General features: G+C 39.4%; 1 non-coding gene across 1 annotated transcript; it reads right to left on the bottom strand.

The window, feature by feature from the left end:
• Positions 1-15345: 15345 nt before the first annotated feature.
• On the bottom strand, positions 15346-15451 carry LOC122013104. Its single transcript, XR_006120446.1, has one exon. It is a non-coding gene; the product is annotated as a small nucleolar RNA R71 (small nucleolar RNA).
• Between the last annotated feature and the right edge of the window lie 3006 nt (positions 15452-18457).

The following is an 18457-nucleotide window of genomic DNA, read 5'->3' as shown; positions in this document are numbered from 1 at the left end:
GAAATCGCTGTGAAAGTCAGAGAGAAATCGTAGGAGAAGAACGCAAAGTTTTGCGGAGAAAACGCTCCGCCAAGGCTTTAAACAGTGCTCCCAATCGATCCAATCCATCCCCAATCGATTGCCACTTCAGCACCGCTCCATCCCAGCCGTCCATTGCTCATTTCCTGGGCAACAGTCACTTCCCAATCGATCGACCGATCGATTAAGACTGCCTGAATCGATCGCCCGATCGATTCAGAGCCTTTTTGTGCTCTCGCGATCGTGCGAGAGCTTCTGCTGCCCAATTGATCGACCGATCGAATGACATCTCCCAATCGATCGCCCGATCGATTGGGGAAGCTTCTATGCTCGCGATTTCACATCCCAATCGATCGGCTGATCGATTGGGCCTTCCCATAATCGCAGCACACACCAATCGATCAACTGATCGATTGGACCCTGGTTCAATCGATCGCCCGATCGATTGACCAGCCTGGACTTGACTCAAACTCAAGTCCAAAGTCTCCATCCCAACTACCGGTCAACCGTGACCTGTTGGGTCTCCATGCCTAGCACTTAGCCACACCCAACCAACCTCGAACTAGACCCTCATAGACATCGGTTTTCCACCGGTGTCTATTACATTTTCGACCGATGTCTATGAAGGCGATGTAAAAAGTCTGCCATTTTAGACATCAGTTTAAAACCGGTGTAGTATCAATTAACGACACCGGTGTTCGAATCGGTTATTAACCGGTGTAGTATCACTTAACGACATCGTTTCATCAACGGTGTAAAACCGATGTAATATTATATGTTAATAACACCAGTTTTGGCAGCGGTATACGATCGATGTAATATTAGTTAATAACACCGGTTTTGCAACGGTGGAAAATCGATGTAATATCAGTATTTTTTAACAGTACAAATTTGATTTTCGAAACAGTAACAAAAAAATACACAAATATTCACAAATTACACAAATATTCTTCATTCAACAGTATCCATAAAATACACAAATATTCATAAATTACATAAATATTCTTCTTACAACAATACAATGAACAATAAGATTTTGTTGGGGTTGTACAACGAGGCTACGTACGTTCAAGAAATGGTCAATGGTAATGCAACAGAAAACTGACTGCTGAAGAAGGAACCTTTCTCTTGCTCTGCCCCTTCATGTCTCCGATCAATTATAAGATGGCCATTAGTAGTGTCAGATATAATTCAAGATTGTTTGCTGCAGAAGGAATCCTTACTCTTTCCCTGTCTCTTCAAGTCTCCGCAAAATCTTGCACTTTAAGCACACACTGCAGCCTTAAAATTGAAATGGTTCTTGTTTATCGTCTTGAATTCCAACCATTGACCACATCAGGAAAACTGGAAAAAGAAGCTCTCTACCAAACTCAGCCTAAACTTCTTGACCCCGAGTTTAGTTCAATGCTCGGGTAGGAGGCGTCGAACTAGTTCAGGAGAAGCGCTTTCAAGCTCTGCAAACATGTTTAAATCTCATTTAAAGGACCATCGACGGACGGACGACGATTAGACAGGAAGGTGAACAAGGCATTACCTTTAGACGTGAAGTTGAATAAAGGAGGAAGAGGTTTGCTACTAAGCAAACATGTGTTAGGATCTCTCAATTCATCAAAGAATGGATGAGAGCAGGCCTCCAACTGTATCAATGATGACAAACATGTTTATGTCACTTGGAATACATACCAATGGCAAACCATTAATGATCAAAATAGAAACTAGCAAGATGTAGAGAAGACATTATGAAAGTGAAACAGAAAAACTTTATTTTTATTTGGATGTATCATATACTTACCGCTGTAAGACGCAAATTAGGTGAGTATTAAAGTAGTGTTGACACAAGATCAATTGCCTCGGGGGGTACAGAATTTGCAAAAAACTGCATGTTGTAGACATGGTGCGTTATTGTTTGGATTACTAGGAGGATCATCATTATATTACAGGTTCAGCTACCTTATGCCAAGGGTGACCTTTCATGCATGGAAATTTGAATTCTGAATAATTTGGGTTCATAGACTTGAATTCTGAACAAAATCTTATTGTTCATTGTTTACTGCTCTAATATCCATTTGCTTTCCATTAAACTCTCAGAATCTGAAGCTTAGTGGAGTAGGCAATGGCAACCCAGTCGGGCTGGGAGGAAGACCACTGCAGTTGCTCGATCTCTAGGCAAGTATGGGATCGAGGCCACCCTCAGCAGAAGCGGCTGCCATAGACTTCTGGACGTTGCCATGATAAACAAAAATATCATGAGGAAGAATCTATAGAAGTACCTGGACAACATGGGAAAATTCATTAAGAAGTACCTTAAGGCATTTCTAAAAAAACACATAAAGCTTATAAATTATCAGAACGTTTGTTCAAGTTTGCAGACACACTAGCCTCATTAAATTTGCAAATGCACAACACTTGTACATACAGTGAGAAAGGAACTACAGATTCTATGGGTACATGATTAGAGTGTTAGTCCTTCATTGGCAATAATAGATAAAAGCTCATACACTGATAACCGTTAGTGTGTGTTTGCAAAGAACTCACTGTAGCAGTTCGCCTCTCATTGAAGCATTTGGACTTTTGTAGTTCCTTGTAGAGTTCACCTTTAGCTGCATATTCCAGGAATTACACAAAGTTCAACATCAAGTCATTGGGCAATTAATAGCATGGAATTGTATGATTCTAACAGGGGAAAGCAGCAAATAGACAACCAAGAGAGAGAGAGAGAGAGATCAATCCAACTACATCAACCAACAAAATGCATGGTGTGGCTTTCAGTAGACATAGTTGGCAAATGAAAGACAGCATGACAAGGATCACCTATACCAGTCTGCAGCAATTATTTTCTTTTAGAAAATAGCAGGTGTCAAATGTCATATTGTAGAAGATCTAAAACATCTTGAAGGTCATTGGTAAAAAATAATAAAAAAAAAAGTTCACCACTAACCCGAGATATGAAATCTGCAAGCATTCCACTCGTAACATTTTCTTCATTGGAGTTGCACAGGTCAACAAACATCCAAACGCACTAATAACATCTTGATCATTATCCTAGAAGCTTCTTTTAGACACCTGTCCTTGTTGGTGCAATATCCCTCAGGTCAAGGTTGACCTGGGTAACCAAGCTGGGTCTTGGTTTGGGTTTAGATGTTTGACAATAAGATATTGATTGAAGAAGAGTCAAGTAGGTCAAGGTTGACTGGATACTTGACTGGGAAGTCCTAACTGGGATGTTAGGCAAAATAAAAGTCCTGGTGAGTGAAGCCAGGCAGAAGAAAAGTTCTGGTGAGTGAAGCCAGGCAGAAGGAAGTCCTAGTGAGTGAAGCTAGGCAGATGGAAATCCTGGTGAGTGAAGCCAGGTGAAAGTCCTAGTGAGTGAAGCTAGGCAGATGGAAGTCCTGGTGAGTGAAGCCAGGTGAAAGTCCTAGTGAGTGAAGCTAGGCAGATGGAAAACCCTAGTGAGTGAAGCTAGGTGAAAGTCCTGGTGAGTGAAGCCAGGCAAGGGAAAATCCAGATGGATCAAGGATGATCGGACATCTGGTGAGAGTCAAGTAGGTCAAGGATGACTGGATACTTGGCATGAAAGAAAAGTCCAAGTAGGTCAAAGGGATTGACCGGATACTTGGCACAGAGAAAAGTCCAAGTGGGTCAAAGGGATTGACCGGACACTTGGTAATGGAGTCCTAGCAGGTCAAGGGAGTGACTAGATGCTAGGCATGACATACCAACAGGTCAAGGTTGACCGGATGTTGGTTTGGGAGGTTTGGGACTTGGTTTTGGACAAAAACCAAGTGCTGGATCGATCCGTGGATCGATCCAGGCTCTGGATCGATCAGTGGATCGATCCAGACCTGTCCCAGCGAACAGAGAGCTTCTGGATCGATCCGTGGATCGATCCAGATGTCCCAATCGATCAGTGGATCGATTGGGACGCGGTTGCTTCGCGCGATAAGCGCTGGATCGATCCGTGGATCGATCCAGGCGCGTTTCTAGAGCACAGAGGCGCTCTGGATCGATCCGTGGATCGATCCAAAGCCTCCCCGATCTATTGGGAACATTCGAATCGATCGGGATCCGACCGTTGGCGTCGTTTATAGCTGCATGCGTTCGATGGCTGCGGAAGAACTTCACCGATTCACTCTAGATCACTCGGCAGCTCCTCCACAGCGCTCTCAAAGATCAGATCGCCAGTTCTTGAAGGATCTTGGAAGCTTTCCAAGTCAAGAGGCGGATCAAAGGCAAGAAGAGAAGCTAGGGTTAGGGTTTTGTACTCATTGTAAGCTTGTAAGCTTGTATTTTGGTTTCCCTTTCCTTTCTTCTTGTACTGAGAGTCTTGTAGGGCTTCTCCGCCCTCGGTAGTTACCGAAAAGGAGTGTTTCAATAGTGGAGGGTGCGTGCGTGGTGTGGATCCTTGGACTAGTCACCTCTTGTGAGGTGGATACCAAGTAAACTCCTAGTGTTAGCGTGTTTGTGTTTGTTTATGTATTTTCCGCTGCGCATTCTTGAATAAATAAGCAACACCGAGCAACGAGCGAACGCGACGAGCTATTCCCCCCCCCCCCCCCCCTCTAGCTACTTTTGGTCCTAACAGTCCTATATCATTAATCTTTTTCTCAATAATCTCTCCTGACATCAACTTCTTGTGAAGGTTTCGAAGACTAAAAAAAACATATAATTTAATCCAAATTAATTGGCATTCAGCATATTAAATTGGAAATGAAATCAAATATAATTTGTCAGTGATGCTATATGCCTCCATATAAGAAATCCTTTAGGAAGACAATAAGCTCGTTTTAACTAAAGAAATACCAAGTTAGAATAAGAGAAAACAACTGGTTAGCAAGAAAAGAAAAGGAGAAGATGTACCTTCAAAAGTTGATCCCTCACAGAATAACTGTGGCAGAGGTCATCATGAAATAGTCGTATTTTCTCCAATGATTTGGCCTCCGGGAAAAGCTCCAACTCCTTGAGACGAACAAACAAGGTGAAAAAACACAGTATCTAAACCCTAAACCTATACTGATCTATATCTCCATTGAGATTTATGCAAGACTATATCACTACTAATATCCATATTTTCAAGTTTTATCAACCTATATTGATCAAGTTTTATCAACCTATACTGATCTAAATGTCGATTTCCATCACAAAATTGCCTTGTGACAAATTCAAAAGCTTTGACTTTTGTAGTAAAATTGAATCTAGACTATCTGTTACAGCTTTTATCATGCTGCCTAGCCTACTCTTAAACAAAATTTGGTTATTAGAAGAGAAGAAATCATTCACCGACCTAAAAGAAGCTCTTGATCTCTGCTTGCGCAAGACTTCAATGTCATAGCAATCCACAACATCCTCGAGATCGTAGACCAAGTACCTGCGCTTCCTTGACAAGATCTTCACATCATAAGTGAAAGGGCAGGACTCGACATCTTGGATCACCATGTTAACAATCAGCAACAACTCCTTGAGCTTCTCCATCTTCTCTTCAATATCAGTTATTTCCTTGACGTTCTTGTTGCGTCGGATGAGAATTGCCACCTTCTCGCCCATGATGCAAGCCATAGCAGTTACCAAAGATGATTCCATAGCTGTCTGAACCTGGAAGAAACAAAGATTCAGAAGCTCTTCTTCTTCCTTGTGCCTGAAAGAGTCTTTTTGAGAATGTAAAAGAGGCACTAATTTGAACAAAGACTGTAACGTTTATAATATGCATTTTCATATACATTAAAGAAAGTCTCTTATACATATGATCATAGAGTATATATATAGTTTGGTCAACTTCTTCTATGTCCACAGTTCTTCTTCCATGTGGTGGATATCTACAACTCGAGAAGAATGAATAATGCACGCCATGTTATATGAAGCCAGTGTGATAACTTTGACAGACACAACTTAACTTTTCATCAAAAGGAGAACATATTTTGAATTCAAATGAGAGCAATTGTCCGCATACCTTGCTAGAAAAGTGTCAGTGCGACCATTGTAGCTAACTTCATCATCATAACATGAGAGCATAAATCCTAAATGCCCATGCTGCAAAACAACATTACGAGCCTTAGCAATCCAATGAGGCAAAAAGGGGAAGAATCCATCGACTAAATGAAAAATCCATCCGATTTAACTGAAGAGCAAATCAAAGTTACTGACGAGTGTGGAATTTTGACAAACACAGCATGTGCAGAACATATGATAATGATGATACACACAAGGCAGAGTAACAATCTTGAAGATATGTGCAGAACTCGAGTCTGTGATACAAAGGAGAATCTAGGTCAACTGAGGTGGCATAAACAAAATTTAGAAAAATTGATAAATAAAATAGAAGAACACAAGAACTGGAGGAAAACAGGGGAAAATGAAGCTGCGGGTTGTAAAGCAAGGAGATCAGCAACATTCGGAACTATTACACTGCTACATGCTTCCTACTGTTAAGAAAAAAAACCCTTTCTTCTCGTCATATCAAGGAAGTCGATAATGGGAGGAAAACAAAATGACAATTTTCTCACCATGGAACTCGAATCAAACCGAGTGAGAGGCGAAAACAAGATTAGAAATAAACCTTAACAAGAAAATAAGAAGAAGAAAGAACAGACGTCACTATATAAGCCATTCCCTACATCTTGCTCAAGCTCTCCGCCTCTTCTGCCGACAGCTGCGCTCCGAACATCACGGGGCTAATGTCGCCTATGGGCTGCCAGGAAAAGTAATCGTAAGTGTGAGCAGCCAAAAATTAGGGCATTTCTCGGACTACATTACCTTGAGCGTTCGTCGGGACGGCGGCGTCATCCCGACAAGGTGCGGAGAAGAGAAATTACTAGCTTTGGTCATGCCGATGCCGCTGTCGATGATGGAAAGCGTCTTGTTCGCCTTGTCAGGCACGAGGCGGATGAAGAGCTCCGGCTGGGCGTCCAGCTTTCTCTTGTCGGTGAGACCCTCGAACCGGATCTTATCGAGTGCCTGCAGTCACACGATTTGCTTCAGCAACGACAACACGGGAAAAAAACGGGAGCAGCAACATGGAAAGCAGCGATGTCTCACATCCGAGGCGTTGCTAATCAGCTCGCGCAGGAAGATCTCCTTGTTGGAGTAGAAGGTGTTGATGATGAGACTCAGCAACTGGTTGATCTCCGCCTGGAACGTGGAGGTTTAGGTTTAGGTTTAGGGTGAGAGAAGGGGCGCGATATTGGTTTAGGTTTGGAGGGAACTTTGTAAAGTGTTGTAAATTTTGGCTGGTGGAAAAATTAAATTATTTTTTTTGGTTCATTAACACGGTTTTAAAAACCGCTATTAAAACTGGTGTTTATTAACAAAAAAAAGGCGCTCATAGACATCGGCTAAAAAACCGATGTCTATGAGCGAAAATCTGCGCTCATAGACATCGGTTTATGAAAAAATCGATGTAAAATACTCAAAGACATCGGTTTTTTCTTAAAACTGTTGTTGTTCCACCGATGTCTATGAGGATTTTTCTTGTAGTGCTTCTAGCCTCCTCCATCAGCCTTGCGTCTCTCGGATATCTCCCATCCTTCACGCCTTGCCTTCAGGAGCTTCCTTCGCCTCATCCTAGTTGTCAGATTATACCACCACGCTCGACCAACCTCGAACTAGCCTTCTAGCCTCCTCCATCAGCCTTGCGTCCCTCGGATATCTCCCCATCCTTCATGCCTTGCCTTCAAGAGCTTCCTTCGGCCTCATCCTAGTTGTCGAGTTCTCCTTGCCAAGTCACACTAGGACTTACCTTGCCAAGACCACATGCTTGGACTTTTCGTTGCCTGGTTCCTCACCAGGACTTCCCAATTGCCTGGCTCCTCACCAGGACTTCCTCCTTTGCCAAGATCACACTTGGACTTTCAGTTACCTGGCTCCTCACCAGGACTTCCTCCTTTTCCAAGATCACACTTGGACTTTCAGTTGCCTGGCTCCTCACCAGGACTTCCCAAATGCCTGGCTCCTCACCAGGACTTTCTCCTTTGCCAAGATCATACATGGACTTTCCAATTTGCCTAACCTCCAATTAGGACTTCCACCACTGCCTAAACTCCAGTTAGGACTTCTAATTTGCCTAACCTCCAGTTAGGACTTCCACCACTGCCTAAACTCCAGTTAGGACTTCCATACGCCTAACCTCCAGTTAGGACTTCCATACGCCTAACCTCCAGTTAGGACTTTCCCAGTCAAGTCTCCTGTCAACCTTGACCTACTTGACTTGTATTCTCATCAACCTGGTCAACCCTTTGACCATCCCCATAACCGGACAATTGCTCCAGCAATCTCCTTATATTGTCAAACATCAAAACTCAAATTCTGACTCAAGCTTGACTCAACTCAAGCTTAGTCAAACTGGTCAAACTTAATCAAGGGAAATTGCCCCAACAATCTCTCCTTTTTTGATGTTTGACAATATCTCTAAGTTAATACATCTAAGTTAGGATAAATCCCATAGCCTTAACCTCTTCTTTATCACAAGGCTAAATCTTATAGCCTTAACCTCTTCTTTATCACAAGGCTAAATCTCATAGTCTTAACCTTTTCTTTATACCAAGGCTAAATCCCATAGACTTAACCTCTTCTTTATACCAAGGCTAAATCCCACAGCCTTAACCCTTTCATGACAAGGCATAAGTGAAGGTTTCCTTCATTCTCTCCCTTTCCTAGAAGGCAAACTCCTCCTTCTTAGGATGAAGGTCTAACTTAACCTTCCATTCTCCCCCTTTGTCACACATCAAACCAAGAAAATAAATTCTTCTCCATAAGTTGTTAACAACCTCATATATTGTTAACAACCCCACAATGAAGATCTCATATTCTTCATTATCTCCAAAGCTCCCCCTTGAGCTCTACTTTACTTCACAATGCTCATCCTAGAGTATGCATCAACTTCCCAATGAAACTCTCATTCATTGTATTCAATGCTCCCCCTTGAGCAGTAATCTTCTTCTCAATGTTCATCCAAGAGCATTTTTCATTTTACCAATGAAGGTATGATCCCCTTCATTAACCCAATGCTCCCCCTTGAGCAGTAATCTACTCCACAATGCTCATCCGAGAGCATTTATCATCCTAGCAATGAAGATAACCAATCTTCCATTGCTCCCTAATACTCGACCCTGAGTATTAATTTATCACGAAGTTTTAACCCCCCTTCCAAGGTCTTTGAAAAGATTTTTATGTTTTGAAAGAGTAACTCCCCCTAAAAATATGGTCAAACTTCTATCATTGCACCAACAATGACTTGGGGTTCCTAAATAATTAAAAAAACCAAAACTCAAAGTTTTGAGGTTCAAAATTCAATAATGAAACTAAACCTCAACCTAAACTTCACCTAAGTCTACCTTAACCAATCCATACTTGCTTTCAACATGAAAACTCCCCCTGAATGGATACAAGTGTATGACAAAGGGTTAAGAATGGTTAATGACCCTTGAAAACCAAAACTTGAAGTTTTAAGGTTCCACAATTCAGAATTGAAACTAAACCTTATCCTAAACTTCACTTTGGTTTTTCTTAACCAATTCATACTTGTTTTCATCATGAAAACTCCCCCTAAATGTATGCAAATGTATTCCAAGGGGTTTGGAGTGGTTAACGAGACTCGAAGTGACTTGAAGTGCAGAAATCAGGCTTTTCAAGCCAAAATCAGACTTCCCAATCGATTGAAGTTGGGACTCAATCGATCGAATTCACTTCAATCGATCCATTGATTGATTCCACAAGCTACTGCTCGCAGAAATTCCCTATGAATCGATCCACTGATCGATCCATCCTGGGTCAATCGATCGGCTGATCGATTCACTGACCTTTTGTTCACGGGGATTGGCTTCCCAATCGATCAGCTGATCGATCGCACCCATCCCAATCGATCAGCTGATCGATTGGGTTTCTGATTTCCTGAAATTCAATTTCAGCGAAATTCAGAAACTCCCCAAAAATTCTACAAAAATCTAAAAATCATGAAAATTTATGTAGACATTATTTAGGGTATACTTTATCAAGGAAAAATAGTTTTCTATAAAAATACTTTTTATTTTCAAAGATTGACACACATTTGAAAATTTGTAAAAATTTTAGTGTTTTTTTCAAGTTTGTGTCTAACTATTCAATGATGATCACTATCAAAATATAGTCTTCACCAAGATTTTCCAAAAGCATTTTAAAATCATTTTCAAAACCAATATCCAACCATATTCTTTGGGCTCAATGCACTTGACTTGTACATTAGCTTTCCCAATGATTGTAAGTCATATAACTATGTGCTTTGATGAACTTAAAACTCAACAAGATGCACTAAATCAACATCTTGAGTTTTGTTCACCATCCTAACATCTCACTTGTATCTAATGTGCACTAAAACACATGCAAGTCACCTTATGGTTCTTTGTGAGATGTATATTTGATTTTGCCCTAAACTAAGGGATCATGCATATCCATCTAGGCATTATGAGACTTATGATCATCCACCTAGGATGTCATTTGGTATAATCCCACTTGTTGGGATATTTACCATTCTTAATAAATGCCTTTTGTCCTTAATTATAAGGAAATTAACATAATGCATGATGTTACATGACATGCATCAAAATAAGTAATTTTCAAAAGAAAAACATGTTATTGCTACATGATGTATGTATGACATGACATGGTATTTTTGTGTTTTCCATAATATAAATAAATGCGACACATGATGTAATGACATATGATAGACAATCAATCATGGCATTTTTAGCATAAGTAAAATATACCTAGATAGACTATCTAAGTATCCTTAATCCTTAGCTAAAACCTTAACATTAAGCCTAGATTGCTAATCTCTTGAAGGAATGCTAAAACCCAACTTGACATTTCTTTTACCCCTTTTCTATTTGTGCCAATTGAAATTAAGAGTTCAATCCTCAAATATTTGTTTGGCACATATTACTCTCTTTAAGGATCAAACATTTAGATTGAGACTTAATTTTGCTCTTAATCCCTTAAGAACATACTAATATCTCAACTAGACATTTCTTATCCTTTCTCCAAGTGTGTCAACTTACCTTTGATGTGATTCCTCAAGGTTTGACACAACTTACTCTTCCAAAGAGTAATTATCCTACATTAGGACCTAGATTTTCCGTTAATTACCCTAAGAAATACCACAACCCCAATTTGATATTTCTTATGTTTTCTCAATTGTGGCAAGTTAAATTAAATCCAATTTCCTTAGGTTTTGGCACATGTTACTCTTTCCAAGAGTGACAATTTGGATTAAGGTTTACATTTCCCTTAATTCCATAAGAAAATGTCGAATTCCAAATTTGGCATTACTTTTGCTTCTCTCAAGTGTGTCAATTTAAATTAGATTCAACTCCTCAAACTTTGACACATTTTACTCTTTCAAAGTGTAACACTTATAACCTTTTTCATTTTCAAAGGATAACAATAACTTTGAAAATGCTCTCAAGTGTCAACTTTCCCAAGATTGGGTTAACTACCTTTTAATTGGAGTTGACACACCTTCTCTCAAGTGTGACAATTTAAATTAGATTCAACTCCTCAAACTTTGACACATTTTACTCTTTCAAAGTGTAACACTTATAACCTTTTTCATTTTCAAAGGATAACAATAACCTTGAAAATGCTCTCAAGTGTCAACTTTCCCAAGATTGGGTTAACTACCTTTTAATTGGAGTTGACACTCTCTAAACCCATCTAGGGTGTAGAGAATATGCTCCTAGGAACCCAAAACCTATTGGTATTCCTTGGATGCTCTAGGTACTCACTAGGGATGACTTCCCTAGATACCCTCCTAAGGACCTTTCTAGGCTTCTTAGAAGCCTTGGTCACTTCTACTAGGTCAACTCTAGGGATTGCTTCCCTTGTAACCTTCTTTGTGACTTTATTAGGTCTTTTTAGAGCCTTAGACACCTTTACTAGATCAACTTTAGGGATGACCTCCCTTGTGACCTTCTTTGTGACTTTGTTAGACTTCTTGGAAGTCTTAGTCACATTGGTCTTGCCAAAAGTACTTTTAGGGATTCCTTCCCTAGTATCTTTGACTTGACCTCTAAACCTAGGGTTGGTCCCATAGTTATATGGAACTCTATGAAAGGAAGTCACATCCTTCTTGGCTTTAGGTTTGTATCCCAAACCTCTATAGCCATTTGATAGCTCTTGTCTAGCTTTTCCTAGGTTATGCTCATTTTGACCCTTAAGAATATTTTCTATTCTTGCTAGGGTCCTTTCTAAGTTATCAAGTCTTGACCTCAAGACTTGGTTTTCCATCATTAAATCCATAGATTTGGATTTTTCTTGATTCCTATGAGCATTTCTATATTTAGACATGTATCTAAAATCCTTAGAGTTATTGCCAAAATTGTTGTCTACCTTCTGATGTGCGTAGATTATATACACTTTTAAACATACTTTAACGCACATCTACTTATACTTCATGCGCATAATCTATATTTATTGCACCCTATTTCATTATAATATCATACTTCCATTATATTTTGTTCGAAGATCTACTCTTTGCTTGTTTTGATTGATAGGACATGATTTGGAGCAAAAATGGAGTTAAATGAAGTTGAGAGTTTCTAGAGTAATACGGGCATACAAAACTAAGTTTTCTTCATGTTCTGGCCGTGTGTCACCCACACGGCAGTATGGGGGGCGTGTAAAGGCCGTGTGAACCTCACACGGCCGTGCGAAGGCCGTGTGGAACTTTCAGTACTGTAGACCAAAATTAAAATGATCATAACTTTATGATCGGTTAGATTTATGAGCCGTTCCAGATATCAAAATGTAGATAACCTCAAGATCTACAACTCTTATGAAGACTTCAACCAGATAAAATCACGTCTTGAAGGTATAAAATGCGTTTCTATGTGACACGGCCTTAGCACAGGGCTGTGTGGAATCCCAGCACTGCACACCAAGAGTAAAATAGGCATAACTTTGTGCTCCGTTAGAGTTTTGAGCTGTTATTTGAACCACTTTGTAGATAACTTCAGGATCTATAACTTTGATGAAGATATCAACTAGATAAAAGCCCATATTGATAGAGTAAAAGACGTTGCAAGAAGACATAGCCCTGTAGGGCCAATTAAGGGGTGTGTGAGCCACATGGCCATGTCATGCAAGGGGGTGTGAGCTCCACATGGCCGTGTGAGCCACATGGCCGTGTAATGTTTCCAGAGGAGAAAAATGACATGGCCGTGTGAATCCACACGACCGTGCGAGGATTTTAGAAGCAGAGGCAGAGCAGGCCATGTAGATCTACACGACCGTGCAAGGGAAGCAGAAGCAGTGTGTGCCATGGCCGTGTCTCACACATGACCATGTGAGGTTGGCAGAGAAGGGAATGACTTTGGCCGTGTGAACCTCACACGGGCGTGCCTCGAGGTCGTGTGGCACCCAAACCTCACCTCTATATAAAGTCTCCTTCATGATTTGAGAGGGGATCTTCTCCCTTCTGGGGGGAATTCAATCTTCCTTTTGGGGGGAATTCAAGATTTGGGGTTCCTCCACCTTCTTGGATGGATTTCTGGTGATTCTAAGGGCGGATCTTCAACGTTTTGACTTCGGGGAGTGAGGATTGGATCCGAATACAGTTCTTCATCGTAGATAAGCTTTTCTTCCCTATCTTTCTTGGATTTGGGGATCAAGATGTTTGTCTTTTCTTATTCTTAGAGACTCTTTCCTTGTTCCATGGATTAGATCTCTTGTTCTATGATGGAGGGAGTATTTATAATGGAGATTTGATGTAAACTCTTATGGATTTGCCAAAATTCCTATTTCTATGATTTTGCCCTGTTTGTATCTATTCTTTCTTGTGTGGATGGTTGTGATTAGGGCTTAATTACCATACTTGATTGAATGTTTGAATATCTTGTGGATCTTGTATGGATTGCCTCTTATTCAATTTTTCGAGGGAAGTTCGTGACAGGAACATGCCTGTGTAAGGACGTTTAAGGGGTGATCTTGAAAGGGAAATTAGATATTTCAAGAGGGTAGGATAGATAGTTTGTGTTCATATATTATATCTTGATGCGGTTGAGGAGTGATGAATTCTATGTTGATTATCCGATGGACGCACGTGACAGGCAAGCCCGTGTAAGGACAACATAGGTTCATTCCTAATTGATCACTTTTAAATATATTTCAGTCCTACGTCGGTTGTCTATTGCAAGAGGGAACTGGCAACCTTCTACAAATGATGGACAATTGAGAAATAAAATTTGGTAGATCATTACATTGAATAACATTACAAAGAAACCAAAACTCCTAGAACATACCTTTATCATTGCCCTTATTCTTGTTTCTTATTCTTTCATTTCTTTGTTTACCTTCCATAGTTACACTTAGATTTTGTAAATCAATTGATTGGTTGTTTAGCTAACGCACGTTGAGACATCTTTAGTGCTTATTCCAGTCCTTGTGGATTCGATATCTTTTATTATTTCTTACGACGTATTCGTACACTTGCGGAGAGTCAACAAGTTTTTGGCGTCGTTGTCGGAGACTGCACCATAACATTAGAGATTATCAATTGAGTTAGACTAAACATAACTCTTCTTTTCTTTTCATTAGCATAATTGAAACTAATCTTTAGAATTCTATTTTCATCATTTGCATATCTTTCTAATTCTTGACAATTCTTTTTATTGCAATTCTAATTCTAATTCTAACTTTGCATTCTTGATTTCTAGCACTCTAATCTAACTTTTCTCTGTTTTCTCTTTTGATCTAGTTTCTTTCTTCTTTTCTTTTGTAAACATATCTTGCAATCTTTAGCATATGAATTATTCTAGATATTTTTCTTTTTTCCTTTTATCTTTTCTTTCTTGTTTTCATTATGCACTTTCTTTCTTGCAATTTTAATTCTGCATTATTTTTCTTGCTTATCATATTGCATTTTATTACTTGTCTTTGATTCTTCAATTGTTTTTCTTCTAATAATTTTTTTTTGAATATCCATGAGCACTAACATGTCAAGCAGGCCCATGTGAAATTCTTCTACACCCTTTTCTGCAAGATTTTTATCTCCCATTGTGTAACCTCAAATTGAAGCAGAAAGTTTCCAACTAGACTCAGAGTTAATTTTCATGATACAAGGTCACAAATTTGGAGGAGAAGTATCAGAAAGTCCTTATCTGCATCTTGAAACATTTTTAGAGATTTGTGATATGGTGAAATGTGAAGGAGTGTCAGCAGATGCAGTTTGATTGATGTCATTTTCTTTCAGTATCAAGGATAAAGCAAGGACTTGGTTATATTCTCTCCATCCTGAAAGTATTACAAGTTGGGAACAATTGGAGAAGCAATTTCTGAATCATTTTTTCCCTCCAAGCAGAATAGTGTATATGAGGAATTGCATAACAAATTTTGCTCAGGCATATGGAGAATCATTATTTGAAGCATGGGATAGATTCAAGAGTCTTCAAAGACAGTGCCCTCATCATGGTTTTGAAAAATGGTTGATTCTGCACATATTCTGGTTAATTCTGCACATATTCTATAGGGGAATTTCTTTCTCAGACAAGAGTTTATTGGATTCATCAGCTGGAGGTTCTTTTATGGACAAGAGTGTAGATGAAGCATATATATTAATTGATCAAGTGACATTGAACCTCCATGAATGGTCGAACATAAGTTGGATGAAATCTCCTTCAAACATTCAAGAAGTGCAAGTCATAAATGCTATAGAGCCTGTCAAACAAATTGTAACTCAACCATCTATAAGTTTTGAAAATCACAAGTCACAGAATGGGGAGTTCAAACATTTGGGGGCAAAGATTGAAAGTATTGTTTCAAAATGATTTAAAGAAGATCCCCCTCCTTCACAGACAAGTGTTGGATCGAGACCGCGCTAGAGGGGGGGGGGGGTGAATAGCGCTTGCGGCTAAATCGTTCGATTATCAGAATCATAAAACGTTCGTAGAGTAATTAAAGCAGCGGAATTAAAGAAACAAACATAAGAACACGGTCGTTTACTTCGTTCGGAGCCTAGGTCGACTCCTACTCGAAGGCCCGCGATCCTTGATCGCTTTCCGTGGGCAACAATTATAAGCTCGTATGAATATTACAATCTAATTACAAATGTAACTGCAATTTAAAATTATACCGACAACAGTAGTAGGAAAGAAATCTGAGCTCCGGGTCGTCGGAATGTTGCAACAGCACTTTGGAAGCAATACTTGAGCAGAAAACAACAGAATGGAGGCTTGGAAGTTGTTGTTACTCAATGCTGCTCGAAGTCCCCTTATAAAGGGCATCCAAGGCGCCTTAGAAGCCTCCGAAGGCGCCTTCATAGTTCCGAGTCCACCGTGCAGATGAGCGCTGACCAGTCTGCGCTTATCACCTTTAAGGGCGCCTTCAAGGGTCTTCAAGGCGCCTTCCAAGGCACCTCCAGAGCCAGCTGAGGCGCCTTCAACCCTGTTTCACGGCCAGGTCAGCTTTTGTACTCGAGACGCCTCTAAGCTCCATGGAGGTGCCTCGGACACTGTTCATCCGAGGAGAACTTTATTTCTTTGTACCTTCAAGATGTGTTAGTCCCAAACAATATCCTGCAACACAAAGTTAGCATAAACCATAGTATGAATATGATAAAGAATATTATGACAGTCTCTGGACTGTCCGGGTCTGACTTCGGATTTCCGTCCGGAAATCCTAGGTCGACCCGACGCCTACTGTTCCCTCTACGGGGAACGCGTCCTCACCTACTCCACTCAGGAGACTTGACTTTCTCGACGCTTCCGGACTTTCTGCTGGACATCCGCTTCCCGGCTAGTCCAGTCTTTCACCTGGTTCGGGACACCAGGACTTTCCACCTAGGGTTACCACCCCTAGGACTTTTGCCTGAAGCTATCGACCTGCCAAGACTTTCTGCATAGGGTTATCACCCCCTATGACCTAGGGTTACCACCCCCTATGGTTTTCCCTTTGCCTAACCACAGCTAGGACTTTTCTCCACCTAGGGTTACCACCTCCTAGGGTTTTCACCTGCCTAACCGCAGTTAGGACTTTCCTGAAACACTCATTCAACATGTTAGATAACAACAAGACTTAACTTTGAACCCTTTGCCATTATCAAAACCTGGGTTCGATCGTCGGATGCTTCCCGTACCAACAATCTCCCCCTTTTTGATTATGGCAACCCAAATTCAAAGTTAAGTAAAACAAATGCATAAGTATATTAAAAAGTTTTAAGTGAGCAAGCTTAAGTATGTAAATTCAAATGAACGCCTAACTTAAGCTAACACTTAAACTTTTGTGAAGCTCCCCCTTAATACAGGGTTTCCTTTTTAAATAAAGTTTTATTTTTGAATTACCTACTCTCCCCCTTAATAAAACACTTTTTAATTTTGATTTTGAATTTCCTACTCTCCCCCTTTTCCATATATAAAAAAAAATAAGCAAAAATAGCAGTTGATTTTTAAGGGTTGATAACAAGATTTTGAAAACACTTAACAGTTTTTCATTTCTTACTTTTAGCTAAGTGAATGGATGATATTAGCTCTTTGGAAACTTAGTTAAAGATAGAAAATCACTAGAAGGTAGAACCTTTTGATAGTCTTTAACTAAGTTGAAAAATTTAGTTACACTATATGTAGAGAAGTACTTGTTTAAATTTTGTTAGTGAAATATTTGGAGCCTAAGTGATTTTTAAGAAAACATTTTTGTGGGCTAAGTTTTAAAATTTTGAAAATAAGGATTGAACCTTAGCTAAGCTCTTTGCAAGTATTGTATTTTGAAAACTATAGCTTAGGTTAAAAAAAAACTTAGCATAATTTTAAGCAATATTAAATTTTAGGACAAGGAGGGAGTGAAGTAGCTAAAAATTTGGTTTAGGTTATTTAGTTGGTTCTTAAGTCCAAGCATGAGTCAAGTTCAATAGATTTCAAATTATCTAATTGGTGTTAATCAGGTATCAGAGCCCTAAAGTACAAACATGCTTAATCTTAATATTTCCATTTCCTTTAGTTTGAGAGTGACTTTTAGCTGAGATAAGGTTATTTTTGTCTTTAACAAGTAACTAAGTAAATTTTTGTGATATCACAACACTTTAAATTCTTAGTTTTTAAAGAGGGAGTTTAGAAAAAAAATTTGATCAAGACTCAGTTTAGCTAAGATTTTACTTTTTAAAATACTTTTATCAAAGACTTAGCTAAGCTTATAAAGTTAGTAGTTTTGTTAAGTTTTTAACCTTAAAAAGACTTAGTTTTTCAAAAAATTAGTTTGATGAAATTTTTCAGAATGCTTTGGAAAATATTTAGCATTTTCAGCAAAACTTAGCATTTGAAAACAATTGCTTTGAGAGACACTTAGTTAAATTCCCTTTTTGTCTTAAAGAAAAAAATTTAAAAAGTACTTAGCTAATTTTGAAAACACTTAGCTATATATTCAGCTTAAAAATGATTGCCTTGAGAAAACTTCTCGCCAAATAGGCAAAGTTAGAGTATAATCTAACTAA

Source organism: Zingiber officinale, chromosome 8A, assembly GCF_018446385.1.
Source record: "Zingiber officinale cultivar Zhangliang chromosome 8A, Zo_v1.1, whole genome shotgun sequence".
In the NCBI taxonomy this organism is placed as follows: Eukaryota; Viridiplantae; Streptophyta; class Magnoliopsida; order Zingiberales; family Zingiberaceae; genus Zingiber; species Zingiber officinale.
Note: the sequence above shows the minus strand (reverse complement) of the source record. Positions and strands in the feature narration are given on the sequence as shown.